At 38.9% G+C, this 6,767-nt stretch overlaps 1 non-coding gene across 1 annotated transcript; it reads right to left on the reverse strand.

Moving 5' to 3' along the window:
• Nucleotides 1–5,399: 5,399 nt before the first annotated feature.
• LOC143660461 (small nucleolar RNA SNORA70) lies at nucleotides 5,400–5,529 on the reverse strand. The gene has a single exon (XR_013164059.1). It is a non-coding gene; the product is annotated as a small nucleolar RNA SNORA70 (small nucleolar RNA).
• Between the last annotated feature and the right edge of the window lie 1,238 nt (nucleotides 5,530–6,767).

Consider the following 6,767-nt stretch of genomic DNA (forward strand, 5'->3'; position numbering starts at 1 on the left):
GGTCATTTCCCAGAACATTTGCATTAATTCAGAAAAAGAAATAAAAAGACAACAGAAAAATAAAACAAAAACAGAAAAAAAAACATACACACCATACCCCCCACTCCTCCCCCTCATTGATTGCCAGCATTTCAAACTAAATTTATTTTAACATTTGTTCCCCCTATTATTTATTTATTTATTTATTTATTTATTTATTTATTTTTACGTGGGCACATGCGGGCTTTATGATGATTACAACTACGGCAAGCCTATGACAGATAGATTAGCGTTAATGATGTTCACTTACAAAAAGTTCAAAGTTGCTACACCAGAGCAAATTAGGTGTAGGAAGAATTTAAAAAAATTTTTTAAAATTATTTATTAATTAAAAAAAATTACAAGAAACAAACATTCCCAACACATACACTCAGCAATTCACAATATCATCACATAGTTGCATATTCATCATCGTGATCATTTCCTAGAACATTAGCATCAATTCAGAAGAAATAAAAAGACAACAGAGAAATATAACAAACAGAAAAAAAAAATTTACAGGCCATACCCCTTACTGATTCCTTTCATTGATCACTAGCATTTCAAACTAAATCTATTTTAACATTTGTTCCCCCTATTATTTATTTTTATTCCATATATTCTACTCATCTGTTGTGAAGGTAAATAAAAGGAGCATCAGACACAAGGTTTTCACAATCACACAGTCACATTGTGAAAGCTTTATCATTATACAATCATCATCAAGAAACATGGCTACTGGAACACAGCTCTACATTTTCAGGCAGTTCCCTCCAGCCTCTCCATTACATCTTGGATAACAAGGTGATATCTACTTAATACATAAGAATAACCTCGGGGATAACCCCTCAACTCTGTTTGGAATCTCTCAGCCATTGACACTTTGTCTCATTTCACTCTTCCCCCTTTTGGTTGAGAAGGTTTTCTCAATCCCTTGATGCTGGGTCTCAGGTCATTCTAGAGTTTTTCTCAATCCCTTGATGCTGAATCTCAGCTCATTCTGGGATTTCTGTCCCACGCTGCCAGGAAGATCCACACCCCTGGTAGTCATGTCCCATGTAGACAGGGGGAGGGTGGTGAGTCTGCTTGCTGTGTTGGCTGGAGAGAGAGGCCACATCTGAGCAACAAAAGAGGTTCTCTTGGGGGTGACTCTTAGGCTTAATTTTAAGTAGGCTTGACCTATCCCCTGTGGGGTTAATTTTCATATGAACAAACCCCAAGACTAGGGGCTCAGCCTATAGCTTTGGTTGTCCACACTGCTTGTGAGAATATCAAGAATTCAACTTGGGGAAGTTGAGTTTTCCCCCATTCTCACCATTTCCCGGAGGGGACTTTGCAAATACTTTTCCACTCACTGATCAAATCACTCTGGGATTCATCAGGGCATCACCTGGACAAACCAACAAAATCTCATGTCCTATACAAAGTTCCATGTACTTAAGGTGTTCAATCAACTATCCACATAAGTTATATTAGGAGATGCACTAGTCAAAGTATAGATTTGTACCAAATAAACATTTTTTGCTTTAGTCTCACACATTAGTTGAAATTTTAAAATATTAAGTACCATCTATTTTCGGCACACTGCAGTAATGACATTCTTTTGTTCTTCCTCATGCAAAAACATTTTTTAAATTTGTACATTTAATCACTATCATTATACACTCTAGGCATTCCTAGATCACACCATTTCAATCTTTATCGTCTATCTTTCTTTGTGATTTCATTTATGCCCCAGCCCTCCTCCCTCTATCATTCTCATATGCAGCTTCATTCAGTGTTTTAACACAATTGTATTACAGTTAGGTAATATTGTGCTGTCCATTTCTGAGTTTTTATGTTCAGTCCTGTTGCACAATCTGTATCCCTTCAGCTCCAATTACCCAATATCTCACCCTATTTCTATCTCTTGATGGTCTCTGTTACCAAGGAAATATTCCAAGTTTATTCACTAATGTCAGTTCATATCAGTGAGACCATACAGTATTTGTCCTTTTGTTTCTGGCTAATCACACTCAGCATAATGTCCTTAAGGTCCATTCATGTTGTTACATACTTCATAACTTTATTCTGTTTTACAGCTGCATAATATTCCATCTTATGTAAATGTCACAGTTTGTTTAGTCAACTGTCTGTTGATGGACATTTTAGCTGTTTCCATCTCTTGGTAATTGTTAATTATGCTGCTATAAACATTGGTGTGTAAATGTCCATTTGTGTCCTTGGTCTCGTGACCTTTGAGAGGAGACAGCATATAAATGGGTCCTGTTTTTTAATCCATTCTGCCAGACTATGTCTTTTGATTGGAAAGTTTAATCCATTAACATTCAGTGTTATTACTACATGGGTAGTACTTTCTTCTACTATTTTGCCTTTTGGATTTTATATGTCATATCTAATTTTCCTCCTTTTTACCTTTACTCTTAGTCTTCCTTTCTACACTCTTCTCCACACCTCTCTCTTGTGTCTTCGTATCTGTCTCTAGTGTTCCCTTTAGTATTTCTTGCAGAGCTGGGCTCTTGGTCACAAATTCTCTCAGTGATTTTTTGTCTGAAAATGTTTTAATTTCTCCCTCATTTTTGAAGGACAATTTTGCTGGATATAGAATTCTTGGTTGGCAGTTTTTCTCTTTTAATAATTAAATATATCATCCCACTGTCTTCTCGCCTCCATGGTTTCTGCTGAGAGATCTGCACATAGTCTTATTGGGCTTCCCTTGTATGTGATGGATTGCTTTTCTCTTGCTGCTTTCAAGATCCTCTCTTTCTCTTTGACCTCTGACATCTGATTATTAAATGTCTTGGAGTATGTCTATTTGGATCTATTCTCTTTGGGGTATGCTGCACTTCTTGGATCTGTATTTTAAGTCTTTCATAAGAGTTGGGAAATTTTCAGTGATAATTTCCTCCATTAGTTTTTCTCCTCCTTTTCCCTTCTCTTCTCCTTCTGGGACACCCACAACACGTATATTCATGTGCTTCATATTGTCTTTCAATTCCCTGAGTCCCTGCTCATATTTTTCCATTTTTTCCCCTATAGTTTCTGTTTCTTGTCGGATTTCAGATGTTCTGTCCTCCAGTTTTGAAATCCTATGTTCTGTCTCTCGAAATCTACCATTGTAGGTTTCCATTGTTTTTTTCATCTCTTCTACTGTCTCTTTCATTCCCATAAGTTCTGTGATTTGTTTTTTCAGACTTTCAGTTTCTTCTTTTTGTTCTTTCCTTGCCTTCTTTATATCCTCCCTCAATTCATTGATTTGGTTTTTGATGAGGTTTTCCATGTCTGTTTGTACATTCTGAATTAGTTGTTTCAGCTCCAGTATGTCATTTGAATTGTTGGTTTGTTCCTTTGACTGGGCCATATCTTCAATTTTTCCTGGTGTGATTTGTTATTTTTTGCTGGCATCTGGGCATTTAATTACCTTAATTAGTTTATTCTGGAGATCGCTTTCACTTCTTTTATCTAGGGTTTTCTTGCTGGATGAATTTGTTGTCTATCTGTTCTTTGACATTCCGTTCAGCTTTATCTGGACCTTAAGTTTTGTTTAACAGAGGAGAATTTTTCAGTTCTTGTTTTCTTGTATCTTGCCCTGCTTGTGTGGTGCCTTTTCCCCCCACACACACTTAGAAGGGTCTACTTAGATATTATAGACCCCAGCCAGATTTTCCCAGACCAAATTGGCCTCCTATCAGGAGGAAAGAGTCACCTGCATTGGTTTTCCCTGAGGGTGAGACCCAGCAGGTTGAAAGACTTACCTGTGAAGTCTCTGGACTCTGTTTTTCTTATCCTGCCCAGTATGTGGCGCTTGTCTGACTGTAGGTCCCACCAGCATAAGATGATGCGGTATCTTTAACTTTGGCAGACTCTCCCTGCTGGGGGCATGGTGGAGACAGAGGAGAGGTTGTAGGCTGGTTTTAATGGCTTCAAATTACCAAGCCCTGGTGTCTGAATTCCTTGATGGAGGGATTCCACCTGGGTGGGGCTCCACCCCTCCCCTGGGGAAGGCACAGGCTCCAGATAAGTCCCCAAAAGAGCTCACTTCTGTCTATGCCTGGGCAGTTGCAGCCTGTAAAGGCCTGCCGCTGTATCCAGAGGCAGTCAAGCCTTTGTAGATACACAGCCACAAAACCTCTGCTTCCTTCTTTTTTTTCCCCCCTTTTTCTGTCAGTCCTGCCCTCTTGGTGCTGGGGCAAAAATGAGCAACCTCCGCTTTGATCAGGTTCACCTAAGCTGGGGGCCTATTTTTAGTAGTCAGAATTTGTTAATTAGTTCCACAATTGGCATTTGATTGTGCCCAGTCCCTGCTGCTGGTAAAGTCCTTTCCTTTCCCCTCTGGGAAGCGGCCTATGGGGGAGGGGCGCTGGCCGCTGCACTTTTGGGAACTCACGGTTCTGGGGGGTGCTTGCAGCCGGTCCAGCTGATCCAGGCTGGGGTATGCTGTGTGTCTGGTCACTATCGTGGCTCCGGGAGCTGTTCTGTACTGTTTCTGGTTATTTAGTTGTTGTTCTGGAGGATGAACTAAAATGCGCACGTTGTTAAGCTGCCATCTTGACCTGGAACCTGGAGGTTATTCTTATGCATCAAGTAGATATCATCTTGTTATTCAAGATGTAATGGAGAGGCTGGAGGGAACTGCCTGAAAATGTAGAGCTGTGTTCTAGTAGCCATGTTTCTTGAGGATGATTGAATAATGATACAGCTGTCACAATGTTACTGTGTGAGTGTGAAAAGCTTGTGTCTGATGCTGCTTTTACCTACCTTGTCAACAAAGGAGTAGAACATATGGAATAAAAATAAATAATAGGGGAACAAATGCTAAAATAAATTTAGTTTGAAATACTAGTGATCAATGAAAGCGAGGGGTAAGGGGTATGGTAGGTATAATCTTTTTTTTTTTCTTTCTTTTCTGTGTTCATTTTATTTCATTTTCTGAATTAATGCAAATGTTCTAAGAAATGATGAATATGCAACTAAGTGATGATATTGTGAATTACTGATTATATATGTTGATGTTTTATTTGGTTTCTTAATGTTTTAACTGATAAATAAATTTAAAAAAATCATCCCTTAAATCCTGATTTCTTGGCTATACAACCATCTGGGATGGGCGCTTTTTGACCACCATGTCTTTGCGTCAGCATTAAACTTGGTAAAGCCCCACTTCTTGGAGAGATGGATTTTCTGGAGGCCAGGGTACTTGAACTTGGCCCTGCCCCCCCATCACATACTCCTTGTTTTGAAGCCTGGGGCAAATGGCCATCATGACTTGGCTGATATGGACTCTGACACTGTATCCTGGGCCTTTCCAAAGACGCCTTGCATACTTATCTGGAGCCTAGTTTGGGGATGCATGAGGTCAGACAGGGCCATCAACAGGAAAGGGCTGTCCCCAGGTCCGTTAGGGCACTATGTAGAAGCAACAGGCTGTCCACTACTAAGGAGGCTGCTGTCTTCAGCCACTGCACACCAGACTCGTAGGAAGAGGGGGACTGTCAGCATAATTGGTTGCAGATTCTTTTCTTTTTTTTCTCCAGTAATTTATATTAAGGCAAGTGTTCTAAGTTTACTGTTTCTTGTTTTGGTGGTAATATTTTGCATTCTTGCAGAGATTTGTCCATTTCATCAAAGTGTTCAAATTTATTGGCTTATATGGTTCAAAATTTTATTATTTTAAAAATATCTAATGCTTATAGTTATTTCCCCATTTTCATTTTGTATTTTGTTTTAATTTGCATCCTTCATTTTTACTTTTTTCTTGCTCATCTGTGCTTGAAGCATTTCCATCTTCTTAGAATTGCAAATAGCAAACTTTTGGTCATGTAATTCTCTATTTTGTTCTACTTTATTGATTTCTTCTTTTACATTTTTTTCCTTCTTGTTTCTTAAGAAAATCTAACTTAACTGAGTTCTTCAGTTAAAACGTATTTATTTTCAACCTTTCCGTTTTGATACAAATGAAAGCAGTAAATTATCTGTGAAACACCGCTTTAGGTAATAAAATAGTGCCTTTACAGCCATTCTCTTACAGGGTTTATTTCTTTTATGTTTTCTTTTTAACTCAAGAGTTGTTTGTATTATATTATGTCAGTTTTAAGACTTCTGCATAAAAAAAAATCTATCTATATTAGGGTTTGGACTAAGGTGAAAAAAAAAAAGAGCACAGAACATGTGTCTCAGATGGCATTTCATTTATTTCACAGAACGTCTGGAGTAAATAGTTGGCCCTGTTCCAAGAGGTTATCAGGTACCCAGGTCCTGCCTTTCTTATTGATCTGCCTTGAGCATTTTCCTGACCTACATGTTTGAAGCTGTCTCACCATCACCAAATCCATGTTCCAGTCTGTGTGGCAAGAGGGAAAGCAGAAGCGTGGAGCAACCAGCCTTATTATAAGGAATGACCCAGAACTTGCCCACGTTACTTTTTCTCACATCCCACTAGCCAGAAACTAGCCCTGTGGCTACAGGAGGCAAAGTGTATCAATCAGGGTTCAACTACTAGAGCAAAAATTGAACCAGTTATTTTAACACAGAGTTTAATATAAGGAATTGGTTAAGCATTGGGAGACTAAGAAGAAGAAAGAGGAATACTGCATTAGCCAGAAATAATCAATGCAGAAATAAGCCTTCACTCCTAGTATTAGGGGAGCAAAGGGAAAAAGTTGGGGTCACTAGAATCTGGAAGGTTGGTGAAATACCCCTGTGGAGCTGGTACAAGACCTCTGACAAGGAGGTGTTGGGCAGTTGTTGCT

This window comes from Tamandua tetradactyla, chromosome 16 (genome assembly GCF_023851605.1).
Source record: "Tamandua tetradactyla isolate mTamTet1 chromosome 16, mTamTet1.pri, whole genome shotgun sequence".
Taxonomy (NCBI): domain Eukaryota; kingdom Metazoa; phylum Chordata; class Mammalia; order Pilosa; family Myrmecophagidae; genus Tamandua; species Tamandua tetradactyla.